The sequence below is a fragment of the Phaseolus vulgaris genome, chromosome 7 (assembly GCF_000499845.2).
Source record: "Phaseolus vulgaris cultivar G19833 chromosome 7, P. vulgaris v2.0, whole genome shotgun sequence".
Classification (NCBI taxonomy): Eukaryota; Viridiplantae; Streptophyta; class Magnoliopsida; order Fabales; family Fabaceae; genus Phaseolus; species Phaseolus vulgaris.
Genome location: NC_023753.2, coordinates 4687120 through 4710332, shown reverse-complemented (window position 1 = coordinate 4710332; position 23213 = coordinate 4687120). Strand labels below are relative to the sequence as shown.

The following is a 23213-nucleotide window of genomic DNA, read 5'->3' as shown; positions in this document are numbered from 1 at the left end:
TGAATTTTGGAAATATTTTTCTGAAATGTATTTTCAGATTTTCTTTTTCAAAATATATTTTTTGTATTCTGAATTTAATTTTTTGAAAGGATGGATAATTTTTAAAATTTCAAGAGATGAAAATGCAGGTTCAAATTGGTACGAAGAATTTGCATGATTTTATTTGAATTTGGAACAAATGTATAAATTAAGTAACAGAGCTTGAGTTATCAAGAAAAGACTTGCTATAGTATGTATATGAACCAACAAACAAGACAGTACCAGGTCTTGTACTGTCACATATTTACTTTGATACATGTAAAATATTATATTTTAAAATAAATAAAATTATATAACAATATTTTATAAAATTAGTAGTCTAACATATAACTTAAAAAACTGATATATTTTTAAATTTTAATCTCTGCGTGTTTTTGAAAAAGAAAAAAATAGTTTTTAGAATAATATAAATTACTGGACAATAACAATCTTAAATTCAATTCATATTTAAACTCTGTAATATAATATTAAAAATAGATGACATAATGTTAAATTTAAAATTGAAATTATGAAATAAATATCTAGCTGTATATTATATGGAATTGAATTTATTATTAAAAATGTGAAGTAAAAATGTAGTCTGTGAAATATTTTTATGTAACAATATAGATAACTTACAGTATATTATCATTTCATGCTAACTTTAATAATAAAAATAGAATATAACACAATGATTTAAAATTAAAAATGCATTAAGGAAAGACAAAATAAAAAGTCACCATTTTATTAGTGGTTGCATAGTTGTAGTGAGATGAATGAGTGTCTTCTAGAACATGTATTTCTATTTAAATTTATGGACTTAGAAACATGCATTTTCTAGTAAACTGTTACAGTAAGAGTTCAAGACATTTATACTTTCTTTATGTACATAAGTAAAAAATAAAAAGAGCAAGCAGATAATATGAACTTTGTATACCCTTTTGTGCTTGGATTATTTTTCTTTTATATAAAATTTTTATATTAAGTATTATTATATAATTTGAAGATCATACTTTAAGGAATATTAATCTTTTACTCTTTTTTTTTAAGTTTTTACAAATAATATAATTTCTTTCACATTTTAATAGTAAAAAACAACTATTTAATAACTGTCTTTTAAAATAAAATATTACATTATAATAAAATAATATTTTTCGACAAGTGGTCTCAAAATATTATTATTATTTTTTTAAAAAAAATAGAAGTAGTCAACCAATAAGAAGGTAAACAAGTCCTAAATTTTTAACCAGATAAATCACTTTCTTCACTGGAAAATGTTTTCCTAAATTGGGATCCTATTAATTTTCACCTGAACTTTCAAGAGGAATTTCTTATTTTTCAGTGAAAGGATTTTAGTAGGAATCCTTTTTCTCCTAAATGCTAGGGAAATTCACAACCATATAAAAATTCAGCCAAGTTTTGTTTAATAATAAATAAAATTGTAAAAAGAATTTAAAAAATGTTATTATATTCTTCAATCATGTTATGACAAAACTTGTTTTTTTCACTAGATAATGTGCATAATGATCAAATATGACAAATGTTGCAGTGTCAGATCTATCTACAACTTTCAATTTTATCCAGTATCTTTGACACACGTGAACAGGTTGTCACAAAAATATCTTTTCAAATAAAAAAAATGATATTTCTTGCACTTATCCTGAAAAATCTTGATATGTTGATTATAAACAGTATTCCATAATACAACTGATAAAATAAAGAATCAATGAGATAGCTAATCAACTTAGTCCATCTCCTTGAAGGAGACTGAAGATGAGACACGAAAACACTTGGAGGTCCCTGAATGTCTGCTATTTTTGGCAGAGTTCTGTCACTGTTGGCTCTGCCATGAGAGTGCTGATCCTTCAGCTTCCCACTCTTTTTCTGCTCAGCTATTATCTACAATTGTTGAGTTGGCTTCCCCTGATAATATAATAAATGGTTTAAGATAAGAAGACTCAAAAGAATAAGTGATGTAGAAATGGCTGATGGTGGACACTTGTATATCTCCTTTGAACAGTTTTCTTATTCTCCAAATGTAAGAAGAAATGAGCAATTTTTGGAGTCCCTCAAATTTTCCTGAACTAAAGTCATCAGTGTAAGTTTTAAAGTATTGTAAAATATATAAATTGTATATTATTTTATTTTCTATATACTTATTTTATCTTTATATTGCACAAATACCTAACATAAAAAGTATGTTCGAACTTCTAGATGTTTTTCATTATTCTATTTTTTTATAAAATTATTTCTTTCGGTGTCAAATACAAATATAGCAGAATCACAAAATATAAAGGTGGATTAAGTAAAATGATTACATAATCAAACGTTAAGTTTATAATATTATTCATGTTTTACCAATAAAAAAATAATATTAAATTTAGACTTAGATACTAATATGTTAATAACATTGTAAGTCACTCTTTCATTAATAAATGCTATCTAATAATCCTTTATAATAAGATATTTTCTTATATATAATGGAGTAGAGGTAAAAAAAATTCATTAATGCAGACTACTACTATCTTTATCTATTTGAATATCACTATAACCTAATATTTTATTAAATTCTTAATCTAATACTTACATAATACATTAACAACTTAATAATACCTTCCAAATTATATATATATATATATATATATATATATATATATATTCATCATGATATCACTATTACTAAGGACATCATAACATATTTCACACCTAAAATAGTTTCCAAAATTCGATTATCAATAATTAAAAAAGGATAATTTTTAGTTTTTAGGTATTTAAATTTTCTTATCTCAAATTTTACTTTTTTTTCTTTTTTCAACAATTGATAATTCTCTTACATTCTGAATTCAGTAATCCAATATTATTTTGATCATAAAAAGTTTTCCATAAACATGTTCCAATAATCACAATGAAATCAAACAAGAAAGGTCAACTTGCATAAAAATTGAATTCATTAATATGATAACTAAAAAAGAAAAAAAAATAATATAAAAATTTTCTTCAATACTTTTGTCTCAAATCTCGTTAATAAACAGTTCACTATTATGATTTAAAAACTATAAACTCTTGATACCCACGCAGAATCTATAAAAAGTAGAGAAACTAATGTTATATTTCATATTCAAAATGAATAAAGACTATGTACAATAAAAGACCACTACATAAATGAGACATGCCACTATATAACTTGAAAAACAAAAGATTAAAAATATACTAATATTTGGAAAACAAAAAACTGTTGTAAACAGAATCAATTTTGCAAAATAAACTGAAAAACAGAGATAAAGATAAAACAGAAAAACAAAGATGAAGAACCCTAATCTTTCGATGCTTCTGTTGGAGGAAATCACGGAAGTAGAGCGAAGCGGAGAATGACTCCAAGTTTGAAAAGTTAACGTTGCCCTCCCCACCTTGGATCGTGCCGCACGACTTGGAAGTTCTGCGCCTCCACTTTGCTGGATTTTCGAAGGTTGAAGAAGTGGTGACGTTGGAACCTGAAATCGCGCCACCAATGGCTGCTGGAACGTGGGTTGTGGCCGTTTGGGCTGCTACCATTTTCCCTATATAAGCAAGGGTTTCCCTCATTCAGAAATCGCATCTCTCCTACACACCTCTTCATCTTCTTCCTCCGATCACCATCTTCTCCTTTTCCCAATTTCCATTTTTCACTTTCTCTTTCCTCTTTATTTTAATATTATAATATTTCTGGGTTCTATTTGATATTACTCTTTTAAAGAGAAACTTGCTAGTTCTGATCCTCGAAAATTACCGGGAAGTTCCTGTTGTATGCTGGGAGACTTGCGGGATACACCGCGAATAAGTCCTTACAGACAGTGATTACTCACGTCTCGGGAAACTATTTTTGTTCGTTTTAAAGCCCATTTAACTAAAAAAAAAACCACATACTTGAAGTAAAATTCTCCTTAAAAGCTTGTTCAACAACTAAAATACAAATATTACTTTATTTTCTTAACATTTCCTAGATCTACAAGGTCCATGTTGGTAGTTTTTTTTTTGTCTAAAACTGACACTAGGAATGGAGTGCAACCTAAACAAACTAATAAAACATTACGCATAATAATTCTTTAATTATCTAATCAATTTCACTAAGATTTGGGATTAAGAGAAAATCATATATTGCTAAATCATAAAAAGTAATATCACATAATCTATTCACAAGTTTAGTTGTTTGAATATGATGTGTATTAGCAAGGAATTAATCATATAGAGCTAAATCATAAAAAGTAATATCATATAATCTATTCCTAAGTTTAGTTGTTTGAATCCGATGTGTATAGCACGTAATTAAATACTCAAACAAAAAGTATGTGTAAATTTTGTAGCATGAAACCCATTTGTTTCTCCCCCTTGCTACAAAAATTATTTATGTTATGTTTCTCCTTTGTAGACGCGTAGCCCCTTTTTTATGACCAAAACAAAAAAACTTCACAAGGGATATTTTTGTCATGTGTGCTATTCCGGCATCACCATATAGTTTACAACCAAAGGATCAAGAATTTGAATGAATTAATGAGATTGGTTTTATCAGCGTCCTCTGTCTTTTCATAGTGGTTGAGTCATCAATGACAGACACGTTTGCATAAGAAAGAACGATGTTGTTTAATTAATTAATTTGTTCTGTTTCGGACAAAACACGTTCTATCCTTGCGTTATCAAACACAATTATTTTTTGGTGCTCATCAAACTTGATTATCAAATACCAAAAGAAAAATATATTCTACCTGTCATGTTTTCTTATATTATTGTCCATCACGTTCTTTCCTACTTAATTCAACACAAACTTTCGTCATCACCAAGCAACCATGCTTTGTTGGTAATGTAATCTAATTTTTGGTAAGTAAATATCTTTCAGCCATTTATTCTTTCTAAATAAAATGTCATAAGTTTAATTTTAAAAACTTATTAAAATAACTTATCAAAACATCGTAAGTTTGGATAAACTTCTCCTAATACTTGATTTAATGATTTTTAATTCAGATTAATGATTAATCCATGGCAAATAGTCTTGCATGGCTAAAAAACTAAACATATTTTTCATATCAATCTTATTATTAGTTTCCTAATTAATTTAATTTGCTCGTGGATTAAACAGGTATAATTGTAAGACACAATATTCAATCTCGATTATTGATCAAATCAAGACCAGTCTGATCAAGTTGAAATTGTCTATAAGTAACATGGAAATGACTCTGACTTTCAGAAAACAACAAAACATTTTTTAAGCACTGTTTTAGGAAAACTATATTGTGCAATTTCTGACAAATTAAGTATTATCTAAAAAACCAATAGAATATCTATACGTAATTTCTTGATTTCGCATGTTATATACTAGCCTTTTACCCGTGTACAGCACGGCTATTCTATAAAAGAAGATGATACCTAGTAAAAATAAATAAAAGAAATAATAAAGAAATTTCAGTAAAAAATATTAATTTTTTTTTTACCAAATGTGCAAAATCTGAAGGAATGAACTAATGAAACTTTGACAAATGACATAATCATATAAAGTTCCGTAGTGTTCATATAAAGGTTCATTCCTTTCACTCTCTTCATTTTACCCTCTCCAGTCCCTCCAAAACTCTCTCTCTCACGTTTCTCTCTCTCTTTATACTTATGTTTCACGTTTTTCTCATTTCTTCTTTTTCTTTTTTGAAGAACATGTTATTCTTTATCATTTCTTTTCTGCATTGCTTGCTTTTATTTTTTTTTGCGGATTCTCTTCATCTGTTTGTTAAGTTTTTTCGCAACATAAATTTAATTTTTTGGGTTATTTTATCAAAGTTTGTTACTTTTATCATTTATGTTGATTCTTTTAATCTCTTTATCAATTTGTTTCCTCCATTGTTCTTCATATTGTTGCTTCTGTGTTTGTTACGTTTTTCGCAACAGAAAAATAATTTCTTTTTTGGTTTTCTTATAAAAAAATTGATTGTTTTTTATGTTTGATATAAGAGATGAGGGTAGATGGTGCAGTGCCAAATTTATAAAACCTAAACAGAATAAAGGAGAAAACTTGATAGAGAAGAGAGAACGTGAGAGTGAGGAGTGAACATGAGAAGGAATGAAGAGATTGAGAGGGGTGCTTAAATAGTGATTAATGATAACCAATAATAATAATATAGAAATAATTATTGTTTATAAACAAATTAATAAACAATAACAAAAAATATAATATTAATTTATTACAATATTAATAAATTAAATATATTATCCACAAAATTCTTTTAAATATATTTATAATAAATAAAAAATAAAAATAAATATTAAAAAAATTACGTACGATTTAAACTATATTATAAAAGTAAAATAAAAAATAATGTTGTAAGTGAAATCAGAAAATAAATAAAAGTGAAATCATAAAACAGTTATTTTGGGCAGAACAAATACCATAAATAAATAATGTAATAAATATAAACATAATAAATTAAAAATAGAAAAAATTCTAATTAAATTAATAAATAAATTATATATTACAAAATTCCGAATTACATATTATCTCAATTTTTATTTATAACAATAAAAAAAAAACTTCATGTCTTCAGCTTAGCAAACTCCATCAAAATTCTGTTGTGAGTGAAATGTGAAAAACAACTTTAATATCATATAACACTTATTTTATGTTTATTACATGGGCAAAACAAATACTGTATAGAAAACCATAAATAAAACAATACAATAAACATAAACATAACAGTACAGATAAATATCCAGAGTCCTAAATATAAACATAAAACTAAACATCCAAAAACATAAATATCTGAATCCAAAAACATAAAAATAAAAGTAAACACCCAAATTTATAACCCTAATTTAACAAAAACATAAATTGTTCAAGTTTCTCGCACATGGAAACAATTAGCCTCATTGCTTTTATAATAACAACGCATAATTAAAAGAACTCTAATGTGCGATGAGGGTTTGTTTGAACACTCAAATATTATTTTATCGTCTTCCAAAAAAGAATGTACTTGACAGAAGTTCTTCCAGTCATGTCCAATCTTCACACTTTTTGCAGGTAAAGGTTTCTATGAAACCTTACATTGAACATCTTTAATAAGCCCATGAAGAACATTTTTTTTTAATCTGACTCTACGAATGTATTTGGCAAAATCCTCAGGTAAATACTTTAAGAAAATAAAACAATGTGTAAACAACTTAATATACAAAATAAGGATTGAAATATTAAATAAGACAAAAGTAAAATGTCACCAAATAACTTAATTGAGTTTGACAAAAAAATAACGTTACAAAGAAATATTGAAAATGACCATTAATGAGTTGTTCATGACGTTTAACTTCAAAAAAATGTCAGATACTATTATTTGAGAAGTCTTTTTCATGGAAAAATTAATATAAAAGCAATTATACGAATCAAAAATATACGGGGGTGTTCTCATTTAAGATCGTAAAAAATACGTAAGTTCCAAATTCATAGATTATTTCAAGTAGCGAATAAGTGACTAATTCTAACTAAAACAAATTCTTACACGTGTGATACAGATGACTAAAAAGTTTATGTGAGGGAGTGTCTCTTTGTTCAAATGATTTTTCTCACAGGTGGTTTAGTTAAACAAAATGCATGAAATCCCAAACACAATAAAGAATTAAGTTAAAGGCTGCGTGTACAACAAGGCCACTAAGAAAATAAATCCTTATTTTTTTATAGTAAGAATTAAATACAGAGTAAAACAACTCACTTAGACCCTCTTTACAAAAAAAATATATTAATAACTGTGATCAATAAATAATTACGAAAATAATTATGGTTATAAATCTTGAGAAAAAAATGGGACCTTAAAATTTAGTCAAAACATTTATTATGTTTCATATATTTCCAATTATAGGATTGATGATAAGTACTATAAGTTATTTTTAATTCATAAAATTACAATTATTTTTTCATAATAATAATAATAATACTGTAATTTAAATTTATGACTCATACTAGGATGTCGTTGAACGAAAATAGAATTTAATTTTAAGTTGTCGTGTTTGAATTTATTAAAAAATATTTTTAAAAAAAATCTTAGCCTCAAAATTCATCCCAACGGTCCTGGTCTGGTTGAGTTTACACGTCTTAGTCTTGATGATTTGTATTGTTAAATTTTGGATCATATCCTGAAGGAGTTATGATATGATATGCCCTTATATTATATGAGATTTACAACTTTGAGTTTCTCAAGAGTCATGACGATAAAAACTAAATTTAAATAATGATTCTTTGACTTTTCTCCTTCTGTCCAAAGTAAAATTCCTGCCATAAATTAATGGTAAGATCATAAGTGAACGAAGGTGCCACGTGTTGGCTGTTAAATTATGAAGCATTAAACATGCTGGACATGAGTACTACTTTATGTAGTCCAAATGGTACTACAGCACGAGAATCGAGTACCTATTCTTACCCAAAAACCTTATCTGCTTCGACTTTAAAGAATCAAACCTCTTAAAGCATTATTTATCGATGTTATAGTGAATGTATTCTACAAACAACACTCTTCACATTCACATGTCATTATTAAACTATTTTCAAGGTCCATACAACTTAAGACCACGTGGATCCAGACTGTAATTCCAACACTTATGGGAACATTTATGTATCTATCCTTAACAAAGGATCAGATTCATGATTGGTTTCGCTATATATATATAGTGTTTTCGGTGATTAACTGATTATGTATTAATGAATGTTAATAGTGTAAAGACGCGTGTCAAAATGTTGACTATGAAATTTGTTAAAAAAATAAATAAAATATCATAAATATATTGAAGTGATAAACTTCTCATTAAACTCTTTCAAATGTTGTAAAGATATTGTGAACCCACGTGTCTAGAGTTACGGAAGATTTTGGAGGAAGTTGATTGAAGATGTCAAATGCTGTTATGAGTGCAACAAGAAAATAAATTAGGTGCAACAGCAAATTGAAATCAGCTATGGAGATGGAAAATATCTTTGCTTCCTATCCCTATATAAAGAGGGGTTCCATCCTCTCCAAATGCACATCTCTCTCATTCACTCTCTTCATCTTCTTCACCCACCGTGAAGCTTCTTTTCTTCTCTCTTTTTCCACTTTCTCTCTCCTCACTTACTTTATTATATTTTTAAGTTTTATATTGGGTTCCATTGGGTATTACTCTTTTAAAGAGTAACTTGCTAGTTCTGATCCTCGGAAATATCCGAGAAGTTCCTGTTGTATCCTGGGGGACTTACGCAATACACCGCGGATAAGTCCTTACGGACAGTGATTACTCACGCCTCGGGAAACCTTTTATTTTGTGTTCGTTTTAAAGCCTGATACTTCAACAATCGTAAGGACTTATGGCTGAAAATCCGAACAACAACGACAACACTGCTCCGGAAACATCAAATGTTGTTTCCGCAACGCAAACCATTTTTGCGAAACCTTTTCCGGACGTCTCCAAAATTGAAGTCTTCACCGGTCAGAACTTCCGACGTTGGCAAGAACGCGTGTCCACCCTATTGGACATGTACGGAGTTGCTCATGCACTTACAACTGCCAAACCCGACTCAACCACGGCTGCGAAACAAGTTGACGACTGGATCCATGCGAATAAGGTATGTCGTCACACTTTACTCAGTGTTATCTAACGATCTGTTCGATGTTTATGCTTCTTATAAGAATGCGAAAGATATTTGGGATTCTCTTATCCTCAAATATACTGCCGAAGACATCGTCAGACAAAGGTTCGTAATTGCAAAATACTACCGCTGGGAGATGATCGAAGGCAAAGACATCAAAATCCAAATAAACGAATATCACAAGCTGATTGAAGATATCAAAACTGAAAGCATAAAATTGCCAGATGAATTCGTGTCCGAACTCTTGATCGAAAAGCTTCCGCAGTCTTGGACGGATTACAAACAACAACTGAAGCACAGACAGAAACAGATGTCTCTATCAGATTTGATCACCCACATCATAATTGAAGACACAAACAGGAAGGAGTGCGCTGCTGCAAAGGTCAAAGCTTTGTCTGCCAAAGCAAACGTGATAGAAGACAAACCAGCTCCAAAAAGGTACGAGAAAAAATTTGATCACAAAAAGAAACCTAATAACAAATTCTCTCGTCCCAGTGGAACTAACCCCACTTTCAAGAAAAAAGGTAATTGCTTTGTCTGTGGAAAGCCAGGCCATCATGCACCTCAGTGCAGACATAGGGCTAAAAACGACTATCCTCCTAAGGCAAATCTAGCCGAAGGGGAAGATACTATTGTGGCAGTCGTTTCACAAGTAAACCTTGTGACAAATGTGAGCAAATGGGTGGTAGACTCTGGGGCTACCAGACACATCTGTGCAAACAGAAATGTGTTCACCTCCTACACAAGTGTGGGGGATGGAGAAGAACAAGTATATCTCGGTGACTCCAGGACAACTCCTGTCCTAGGAAAAGGAAAAGTTCTTCTGAAGCTCACATCTGGTAAAACTCTAGCTTTGAATGATGTGCTACATGTGCCATCAATTAGAGTTAATTTGGTCTCTGTGGCATTACTAAGCAAAGTTGGGGTTAAAGTGTCATTTGAATCTGACAAGATTGTTATGACAAAAAACAATGTTTTTGTGGGAAAGGGATATTGTGATCAAGGCCTTTTTGTATTAAACATTTCTGAAATTATGAATGAATCTAAATCTTCTGCTTATATAGTTGACTCGTATGATATATGGCATGCTAGATTAGGACATGTGAATTCTTCGTATGTTATAAAATTGCAACGACTAGGATTAATCAACATGCATGACAAACAAAGTAGAAAATGTGATGTATGCGTAGAATCTAAAATAACGAAGAAAACATGTCATTCTGTAGAACGTCAAACTGAAATTCTTGGTTTAATTCATACCGACCTTGCTGATTTAAAACAAACCATGTCTAGAGGTGGTAAAAATTATTTTGTAACCTTTATAGATGATTTTTCTAGATACACCAAAGTGTATTTAATTAAACATAAGGATGAAGCCTTTGATATGTTTTTAACTTATAAAGCGGAAGTAGAAAATCAACTTAATTAAGAGAATTAGATCAGATAGAGGTGGTGAATATGTTTTATTTAATGACTATTGTGTAAAAAAAGGTATTATTCATGAAGTAACCCCACCATATTCACCTGAGTCTAATGGAGTAGCTGAAAGGAAAAATAGGACTCTTAAAGAAATGATGAATGCCATGCTTATTAGTTCTAATGCTCCTGATAATTTATGGGGTGAATCTATGCTTACTGCGTGTTTTTTACAAAATAGGATACCACATAGGAAAACTGGTAAAACACCCTATGAGTTGTGGAAAGGTTATCAACCTAATTTGAAATACCTAAGAGTGTGGGGGAGTTTGGCTAAAGTGATGTTACCTGATCCTAAGAAAAGGAAAATAGGCTCTAAAACATCTGATTGTATGTTCTTAGGATATGCAGAACATAGTGCTGCCTATAGGTTTCTAGTTCTTAATAATGACATAATTGAACGCAACACTATAGTAGAGACAAAAAACGCTGAGTTCTTTGAACACATCTTTCCGCTAAAGAGTAGTGGTACATCTGAACAACCTATAGATAGTGTTAGTGATACCTTGAGTGAGGATGTTAGAAGAAGTAAAAGACAGAGAAAGGAAACATCTTTTGGAAATGACTTTTATACTTATCTAGTTGAGAATGATCCAATAAGTTTTGTAGAAGCTACTAGTGCTCCTGATGCTAAACATTGGGATAAGGCCATTAAAACAGAGCTTGAATCAATTAAGAAAAATAATACGTGGACCTTAGTAGATCTGCCTAAAGGAGCAAAACCCATTGGTTGTAAGTGGATCTTTAAGAAGAAGTATCATCCTGATGGATCCATAGAGAAATATAAGGCAAGATTAGTTGCTAAAGGGTTTACTCAAAAACATAACATAGATTACTTTGATACTTTTGCACCTGTTACTAGGATTTCCTCTATTCGTGTATTGCTAGCCTTAGCATCTATCCATAAGTTAGTAATTCACCAAATGGATGTTAAAACAGCTTTTCTGAATGGTGAATTAGAAGAGGAAATTTATATGACTCAACCTGAAGGTTGTGTAGTCCTAGGTCAAAAGGAAAAAGTATGCAAACTTTTAAAATCTTTGTATGGTTTGAAACAAGCACCAAAACAATGGCATGAAAAACTTGATAATGTTTTACTTTGTGAAGGTTTTTCTACCAATGATGCTGATAAATGTGTGTATTCTAGATCTGAGAATGGTGAATATGTCATTATATGTTTGTATGTGGATGACATGCTAATTTTTGGTACATGCAATGATATAGTTTTTAAAACAAATTTGTTTCTTGGATCTAAGTTTGAGATGAAAGACATGGGTGAAGCAAGTGTGATTCTAGGAGTTAAAATCATAAGGAAGGGAGATAGTATATTACTATCCCAAGAAAAATACACTGAGAAACTTCTAAAGAAGTTTGGTTACTATGACTTTAAGTCAGTGAGTACCCCTTATGATGCTAACTCTAAATTAAAGAAGAACAGAAGAGAATTTATTTCTCAAACTCAGTATGCCCAGATAATTGGGAGCTTATTGCATTTAATGAGCTTTTCTAGACCAGATATTGCTTATGCAGTAGGTAGATTGAGTAGATACACTCAATGTCCTAGTCAGGATCATTGGGAAGCACTTGCGAGACTCATGAAATACTTGAGAGGTACAATGGATTATGCCATTGAATATAGTGGATTTCCCGCTGTGCTAGAAGGGTACAGTGATGCTAACTGGATCTCTGATTCAGATGAGACAAAATCCACTAGTGGTTATGTATTTACACTTGGGGGTGGTGCAGTTACATGGAGATCAGCCAGGCAAACTATTATCGCAAGATCAACAATGGAATCTGAGTTTATTGCTCTAGAAATGGTTGGTAGTGAAGCTGAGTGGTTGAAAAACTTCTTAGCAAACATTCCTTTAGGAATGAAACCAACCCCATCTGTATCAATGCATTGTGATTGCCAATCGGCAATAGCTATAGCTAAAAATAAAAGCTATAATGGAAAGAATAGACATATACAATTGAGACACAATTTGGTGAAACAGCTGTTAAAGAGTGGAACGATTTCTATTGACTATGTCAAGTCAGAACGGAATCTGGCAGATCCTCTGACAAAACCCCTAGGGAGAAAAATGATTTTAGAAACATCGAGGGGAATGGGACTTAAGCCACTTGCAAACAAACAAGTGATGGAAACCCAACCTTTGTGATTGGAGATCCCATGAATAAGGTTCATATGGGTAAAAACAAGTCACTTGTTAGTTATGCTAGCACTAATATTGATTTTAAATCAATTTTGTCCATTCCTATGGTGTGTGTGAAAGTGCTAGATACTGCATTATCGAGAGGGTAAACTGTGGTTAAAATTCAGAGGTAAAAGAGTTTTAACGATTTACAAAGTTTTAATGATTTTCATATCCCTTATGGGTGGTGTATAATTTGCAGTATACACTTGATGAAATCACCTATATGAGTGTCAAGTGGGGCCGCTTGCATGAGATCTTGGCAAGATCTCTATAGCACTCATGAATACCGGGCACGCGCATGGCCTAGTAGCGCAACACAGCGATAACAGCAAGTAATGTGAGGGTGTATTGTGATTTATAAACCTCTAACACATACTAAGTGTCTTGGTTCATATAGCTTGCTATACCAACTACACTATGTGTTACGTTCATCAATCTAAGACTGGTTCATATAGCTTGCTATACCAGATCTGATGCATTACATCTTAGATGAACCCAAAATTTATTTATTTATTTTTTTTCTTTATCTTTATCCTTTGCAATATGTGGGGGATTGTTGTAAAACGAAGTAGATATTGCAAAATATCTTAAAAACAATTGTGAACCCACGTGCCTAGAGTTGCGGAAGATTTTGGAGGAAGTTGATTGAAGATGTCAAATGCTGTTATGAGTGCAACAAGAAAATAAATTAGGTGCAACAGCAAATTGAAATCAGCTATGGAGATGGAAAATATCTTTGCTTCCTATCCCTATATAAAGAGGGGTTCCATCCTCTCCAAATGCACATCTCTCTCATTCACTCTCTTCATCTTCTTCACCCACCGTGAAGCTTCTTTTCTTCTCTCTTTTTCCACTTTCTCTCTCCTCACTTACTTTATTATATTTTTAAGTTTTATATTGGGTTCCATTGGGTATTACTCTTTTAAAAAGTAACTTGCTAGTTCTGATCCTCGGAAATATCCGAGAAGTTCCTGTTGTATTCTGGGGGACTTACGCAATACATCGCGGATAAGTCCTTACGGACAGTGATTACTCACGCCTCGGGAAACCTTTTATTTTGTGTTCGTTTTAAAGCCTAATACTTCAACACATTTATGTATCTATCTTTAACAAAGGATCAGATTCATGTTTGGTTTCGCTATATATATATATAGTGTTTTCGGTGATTAACTGATTATGTATTAATGAATGTTAATCGTGTAAAGACGCGTGTCAAAATGTTGACTATGAAATTTGTTAAAAAAATAAATAAAATATCATAAATATATTGAAGTGATAAACTTCTCATTAAACTCTTTCAAATGTTACTTAATGGTATAAGGAACAAACAGACTAAATATAATGGAATAAAAGAAAATATGTTTCCCAACATTGCATTAGATAGAGTCAAGTATTTAAAATATAATTCCAGTTACAATTTTATTCTTAAAATATATTTTAGTATGTTAAATATATATATATATATATATATATAAATTATCTTTAATTTTAATTCATAAACAATGTAAAACTGTATTAATGATATCAGAATATATCATCATTTATGTAAAATGTTTTTTTTTATCAACAAAAAATAAATAAAATAAAATGAGACACTTCAGAGTGTCTCAACCCTTATACAAAACCCCAAAAACAAGTTTTCTAGCACCCTACCAACTAAGGATCCAACAAACATTGCACTACAGATCAAGATATACAAGATATAGAAACTCAACAAGTACAGTTACATCAACCCACCAAAGAGATCACACTCTTAAACAAGGACATACATCTAATCATCTAAATGAGGTCTTTGCCATCAGGCTGGAGTACCATAGCTGTAAAACCCCATAATTTACTTATAATTATTACAATACCGGTTCTACATAATTCTATACAAGCTTACAGTTTTTCAAAATATTCCTAATACATGATTAGGATTTATAGAAATACAAATATTTACATATCCACAGCTCAAAATAAAACTCTGTAACCTCTAAGGTTCTCCTGCACCTGTATGGTCATCTGCTCGTGTACATAGTACAGTCATTGCAGTTCAAACACAACAAGAAAAGCAAGGGTAAGCTAGTGAAAATAGAATTTTATAATATACACAATTAAATCAAAAGAGAAAACCAAATTACATGATCAATTTCTCAAATTATTCAACTTTCTTCAAATCTTAACATTAAAACAATCACATAGATCTCACATGGATCTACACATCCAAGATATTCAACAAACAACGTCTTCCGGAAGACCCGTATTAAGTAAGTCCTACCAGAGACTAACACCTGATCCAAAGATTACCAGCGAATCCAACAGAAAGGATCAGGGTAAGTTCAATACAACCCAAGCCGTGCATCTCATATGTCACGGTGTGCATGAACTCCCCCATCAGCTTCTCACCACCTGATATCTTAGTCTATGTGACTTAGATCATCAGTGAAACTCGGAGATCTCTGTTACCACATAGGCATCAATACTTAATACACAGCCAACATCAGTCCATACATTATCCCAAATGTATGAATTCAATTCCATACCATTCCGTCAATACAATATCATTCCAAACACGATCCACAACATTCAAAAACGTAATTAAAATAAAAAAACAATACTTAAATACTAAACCATCAAAATATAATATTTTTACAAATTTAAATAACATATAAACAAACAACCCAATATATATAACACACAACATGCCTGCAAGAAAAATTGAATATTGGGACCACGTCCCTTCCGCATTCAGATCTTCTATCCTAGGGTGCTATTAAAAATTAAATTTAGCTTCCCTTACCTCAATTGCTTGCTTTCCAAGCAACTTTTAGAATTTTATTCCCCGCCGTTTGGATAAGCTTCAAGATTTACGGGCCTAATGCAAATTATCCAAACAGAACAAAATTTCAGTATATAATATAATAAGTTGAGAGGATTAAACTTCTCAACTGACCCCACCAAGATTGATGACTAAATCCTAAGGAAAAACAGAGAACAAAGGATATTTAGAGTAAAAATGAACTTACTCTGTTTGAAAATCTGATCGGGTAGAAATGTTCCTTAACTCCTCTGCTACAGCGTGGTATGATCAGATTCTAAAATAGATGAAGTTTGGGAGAGAAATTAAGAGAGAGAGAGAAGAGAATTGGAGAGAGAGAGAGAGAGAGAGAGAGAGAGAGAGAGAGAGAGAGAAGAGAAAATGGCATGGGGGGAGGGGGTCTGTAGCTTTTTCTAAAAAAAAGCGCTGTTACATTATCTCCAACTACAAAAATTTTCGTCCTCGAAAATGAACTTACCAAGAAAGAGATTAGGGTATGATTCTCGTATCACTTCTTCAATTTCCCAAGTGGAATCTCCAGAGGTGAGATCCCACAATACTTTCACCATGGGAATACTCCTTCCACGAAGTTGTTTCACTTGTGAATCTAAAATTCTGATTGGCTTCACTTCAAACGACAAATTTTCTTTGACCTGGATGGAATCAGACTCTAGAATGTGGCTAGGATCAGGTACATACTTTCTTAGCTGGGATACATGGAAAATATTGTGAATGTTAGCTAAAGAAGGAGGCAAAGCAATTTCATAAGCCACAGGGCCTATTCTCCTGAGAATTTGATAAGGTCCTATGAACTTAGGAGTCAATTTCTTGGATTTGAGTGCTCTTCCTACACCAGTGAACGGTGTAACTCTCAAAAAGACATGCTCACCCGCAGAGAATTCTAAAGGTCTTCTTCTTTGATCTGCATAAGATTTTTGCCTGCTGAGAGATGTTTTCAATCTTTCCTGAATCATTTTGACTTTCTCATTGGTTTGTTGTATTAATTCTGGTCCAATTAACACACTCTCACCATCCTGAAACCAGCACAGAGGTGTCCTACACTTTCTTCCGTACAATGCCTCGAAAGGAGCCATTCCTATGCTAGCTTGGTAACTGTTATTGTAAGTGAACTCTACCAATGGTAGAATTTCATCCCAACTGCCCAAATGATCTAACACACAAGTCCTAAGCAAATCTTCTAAGGACTGGATAGTTCTCTCTGATTGTCCATCAGTTTGAGGATGGTATGCTAAACTAAGTCTGAGTTTAGTCCCCAAAGCTTCTTGAAGTGTTTGCCAGAATCTGGAGGTGAATCTAGGATCTCTATCTGAAACTATGCTGGAGGGTACACCATGCAATCTGACTATTTCATCTATGTAAATCTGGGCCAACTTCCGCATAGAGATTCTCAAGTCTATAGGTAGGAAGTGTGCCGTCTTTGTTAGCCTGTCCACTATGACCCAAACAGAGTCATGCTTCCGCAAAGTACGTGGTAAGTGGGTAACAAAATCCATTGAGATACTGTCCCACTTCCACACTGGAATGTCTAACTGAGTTAACATGCCTCCAGGTCGTTGATGTTCAATCTTTGATTTCTAACAAGTCAAACAACCAGCTACAAACTTAGCTACATCATTCTTCATGCCATGCCACCAATAAGACTTCTTGAGATCTTGATACATCTTGGTCATTCCTGGATGTAAACTGAGTTTGCTTTTATGACCTTCAGATAACACTGTTTGCTTTAGTTCATTATCCTCTGGTATACATATTCTATTTTTGAATCTCAAAATACCATCCACTCCTAAAGAGAAGTCTTTAGCTTTGTCAGTATTTAATAAGCCCATGAAGTTCTTCAATTTTGAATCTTCCAACTGCTTCTCCTTCACCTTCTCCAGAAATTCATTAGTTATAACAAGTGTATTACAACTAATGCAATTTGAAGACATGGAAACCTTCAAATTCATACTCCTGAAATCTTCAATCAATGCTAACTCTCTAATCATAAGCGAAGACATTTGTATCTTTTTACGACTCAACGCATCTGCAACAACATTTGCCTTCCCAGGATGGTATATTAGCTGGAAATCATAGTCTTTTAAAAATTCAATCCATCTCCTCTGCCTCATATTTAACTCCTTCTGATCAAACAAATACTTCAAGCTTTTATGATCACTGAACACATTAAAACTAACTCCGTAAAGAAAATGTCTCCATATTTTTAAAGCAAAGACAACTGCTGCCAATTCTAAATCATGAGTTGGATAATTTCTTTCATGCACCTTTAACTGACGAGAAGCGTAGGCAACAACTTTCTTATTCTGCATTAGAACACAACCCAATCCCTGATAGGAAGCATCACAGAAAACTTCAAAAGACTGATTGGTATCAAGGATTGTCAATATAGGAGCATTAGTCAACCTTCTTTTCAACTCTTCAAAGCTTTTCTCACATTGTTCAGTCCATGCAAAAGGATGATCCTTTCTAGTCAATTGGGTCAAAGGAGCCACTATTTTAGAAAAACCTTTTATAAATCTCCTATAATATCCTGCTAACCCGACAAAGCTTCTAATTTCAGTAACTTTTTTAGGACGTTCCCACTGAAGTACAACCTCCACTTTAGAAGGATCTACTGATATTCCCTGTGCAGAGATGACATGTCCTAAAAATTGTATTTCTGACATCCAGAAGTCACATTTTGAAAGTTTAGCATATAACTGTTTTTCTCTCAAAATGTCCAGGACGATTCTAAGATGTTCTGCATGTTCTTCCCTTGTACGAGAATAGATCAAGATATCATCTATGAACACTACCACAAACTTATCAAGAAAATGTCTGAATATCCGATTCATATAATCCATGAAAATAGCGGGAGCATTAGTCACCCCAAATGGCATAACCAGAAATTCATAGTGACCATACCTTGATCTAAAAGCAGTCTTCTGAACATCTTCCGCTTTCACTGAAATTTGGTGATAACCTGAGCGCAAATCTATCTTAGAAAAGACAACTGCCCCATGCAACTGATCCATCAAGTCATCAATTCTAGGAAGAGGATATTTATTCTTTATTGTTAACTTGTTTAATTGCCTGTAATCTATGCATAGACGTGACGAACCATCTTTCTTCTTCACTAATAGCACTGGAGCTCCCCATGGAGAAACACTAGGTCGAATGAATTGCTTCTCCAATAAGTCTTCTAGTTGTTTCTTCAATTCAGCTAACTCCGCTGGTGCCATCCGATATGGAGAAATTGACACAGGGCCTGCTCCGGGAATCAAGTCTATTGCAAACTCTATCTCTCTTTTAGGTGGAAGTCCAGGAATCTCATCAGGAAATACATCCATAAACTCCTGAACTACAAACATATCTTTTTGTACTTTATCAGTAACTATAGAACAAGCCAAGAGCATAAAACATTCTGCACCTTCTTGTATCTCTCTCTCAAACTGATGAGCTGAGATAACCTGCATTCCTTCTAATTTAGGGAAAATTAACTTCTTCCGACCACAATCTATAAGGATATGATTAGCAGACAACCAATCCATTCCCAATATAACCTCCAAATCTTTTAGAGGTATACAAATCATGTTGATCTTGTATCTCTGCCCATCTATAATTACTGGACACTCAGCACACATGGAAGAAGTTACTATAATACCTTCTGTTGGTGTAGATACCACCAACTCAAATTCTAATTCTCGGACTGGCAACTTAAGTTTCTTAGCACAATCAAAAGATATAAAAGAATGGGTTGCCCCAGAATCAAACAATACAGATAATTGTGTTCCAAGGATAGAACAAATACCTCTAACAAGGCTATCAGACTGTGAAGCTTCAGCTCCACTAATAGCAAAAACTCTGCCAGCAGCTTTGGGTTTTTGATTACTATTTTGTCGTACTTGCTGCACTCCGCCAGAATTTGGAGCTCCCAATTGGACACGACAGTCTTTTGTTGCATGACCATACCTGTGACATCTATCACATGTCACATTTGACACTGGATGAGGGCAAAATCTAACAACATGTGGCCCACCGCATCTAAAACATCTGAAACTAGGTGGTGATTGAGAACTGGGTCTTCCACTGCTATAAGATTGAGGTTTGAAATAAGGTTTCTTTCTATCTTCATATTTAGGCATGCTTTTAGAAGGTCCTCCCACTTGAGGCTTAGCAAGTCTGCTACTATTTTTCAAACTCTCCACTACTTTTGCTTTCTCCACTAGAGCAGGGAAATCTCTAATGGACATAGGAATCACCACTTCTTTAAGTTCTTGCTTCAATCCAAACTCAAATTTTCTACATCTCCAAGCCTCGGTCATGGTCTGGGTGTAGAATCTAGCTAGGTGTTTGAACCTAGTAGCATATTCAGTGACTGAAAGATTTCCTTGTTCCAGCTGCATGAATTCAATTTCTTTTGCATACCTGACACTATCAGGAAAATACTCCTCCAGGAATCTTACTTTGAAGTTCTCCCAAGTAGCATCTTTTCCTTTGTCTTCCATCATTTGCTTCATGCCTATCCATCAAAACTCAGCTTCTTCAATAAGCATATAGATGACATAAGATAACTTTCTCTCTTCAGGGCATTGAGTAGCTTCAAAGATTCTTTCTATGTCTCTCACCCACTGGTCTGCTCCATCTGGATTTACCTTGCCATTAAATCTGGGTGGATTATGTCTTAGAAAATCCTCCAGACTAAAGGTATGGGGTTGTTGATGAAGCTGAGATGCTTCTGCTGCTAATCTAGTTGTTTCTAATTGATGAAGGGCGGTCTGATGCTGTTGTGCCATAGTAGCACTCTGTTGTTGCAAGGCTGTTGCCATCATCTCTATTGCCCGAGCTAAGTTGGGCATATCTACTGGTGGAGGAGGAGTAGGTGGTCTACGTGCCATCTACTAAGCACATAAAGAATTGGATTAGAAACTACTAAAATTTTCAGCTACATCTTAAGACAAATTAACTTAAAATAAATAATCACACAAAATAGATACAAAATCAATCAAGACTTATCTCTAAAATGTATTCTAGCTACTTAGAATTAAGATAGAAAATAATCTTGATCTAGTCATGAGTGTGCACCATCACCACTCTATCAAGATTCTTTTCACTCTTAATACTTTCATCTTTATTCATAACAATTAACTTGACTCGAACACAAACAAGATTTCAAGAAAAACAACTTTGTCAAACATCTCATTAGAAACTTTTAACTAAGTCTTGAGGCTAAACTTAAACAAAAATCTACACGCAAGAGAAACGAAATAAACCCACTACCCTCAGGTTATCCTAAGGATGAACCGCTCTGATACCATTAAATGTAACACCCCATAATTTACTTATAATTATTACAATACCGGTTCTACATAATTCTATACAAACTTACAGTTTTTCAAAATATTCCTAATACATGATTAGGATTTATAGAAATACAAATATTTACATATCCACAGCTCAAAATAAAACTCTGTAACCTCTAAGGTTCTCCTGCACCTGTATGGTCATCTGCTCGTGTACATAGTACAGTCATTGCAGTTCAAACACAACAAGAAAAGCAAGGGTAAGCTAGTGAAAATAGAATTTTATAATATACACAATTAAATCAAAAGAGAAAACCAAATTACATGATCAATTTCTCAAATTATTCAACTTTCTTCAAATCTCAACATTAAAACAATCACATAGATCTCACATGGATCTACACATCCAAGATATTCAACAAACAACGTCTTCCGGAAGACCCGTATTAAGTAAGTCCTACCAGAGACTAACACCTGATCCAAAGATTACCAGCGAATCCAACAGAAAGGATCAGGGTAAGTTCAATACAACCCAAGCCGTGCATCTCATATGTCACGGTGTGCATGAACTCCCCCATCAGCTTCTCACCACCTGATATCTTAGTCTATGTGACTTAGATCATCAGTGAAACTCGGAGATCTCTGTTACCACATAGGCATCAATACTTAATACACAGCCAACATCAGTCCATACATTATCCCAAATGTATGAATTCAATTCCATACCATTCCGTCAATACAATATCATTCCAAACACGATCCACAACATTCAAAAACGTAATTAAAATAAAAAAACAATACTTAAATATTAAACCATCAAAATATAATATTTTTACAAATTTAAATAACATATAAACAAACAACCCAATATATATAACACACAACATGCCTGCAAGAAAAATTGAATATTGGGACCACGTCCCTTCCGCATTCAGATCTTCTATCCTAGGGTGCTATTAAAAATTAAATTTAGCTTCCCTTACCTCAATTGCTTGCTTTCCAAGCAACTTTTAGAATTTTATTCCTCGCCGTTTGGATAAGCTTTAAGATTTACGAGCCTAATGCAAATTATCCAAACAGAACAAAATTTCAGTATATAATATAATAAGTTGAGAGGATTAAACTTCTCAACTGACCCCACCAAGATTGATGACTAAATCCTAAGGAAAAACAGAGAACAAAGGATATTTAGAGTAAAAATGAACTTACTCTGTTTGAAAATCTGATCGGGTAGAAATGTTCCTTAACTCCTCTGCTACAACGTGGTATGATCAGATTCTAAAATAGATGAAGTTTGGGAGAGAAATTAAGAGAGAGAGAGAGAGAAGAGAATTGGAGAGAGAGAGAGAGAGAAAAGAGAAAATGGCATGGGGGGAGGGGGTCTGTAGCTTTTTCTAAAAAAAAGCGCTGTTACAATAACCAAAAGCCAAACTCGACAAACCAATACAAGACTCAACATCCAACAACTAAGTCATACACATATCTGTTTGCTATACCTCAAACACATAAAGAGTCTAACACCAAACCGATAAGCATACATAAAAAACACTTCCTTTACTGCAGTCCAGAACAGCAACCTCAGTCCGACCCTGCCAAAAAGAGGTGACCAAGACAACTTGCACAAACACACAATACCTTCCAAACCTGGATAAGACTACACAAGAAACACTAAATATTAATCTTTCAAATACCTCATACAACATTGAGGTTCCAAGCACCAGTCTGAGTAGGAAAAATTGACCACACTTTCCTTTGTCGTGATCCAAGACCAAGTCTTCCTTTGTGTCAAGGAGAAAACCTCCACT

The 23213-nt window shown here is 32.7% G+C and overlaps 1 long non-coding RNA gene across 1 annotated transcript; it reads right to left on the bottom strand.

The window, feature by feature from the left end:
• Positions 1–1673: 1673 nt before the first annotated feature.
• LOC137827700 (uncharacterized) lies at positions 1674–3683 on the bottom strand. Its single transcript, XR_011083770.1, has 2 exons — positions 3426–3683; positions 1674–1941 (listed from the first exon to the last, which is right to left on the bottom strand). It is a non-coding gene; the product is annotated as an uncharacterized lncRNA (long non-coding RNA).
• Positions 3684–23213: the final 19530 nt, after the last annotated feature.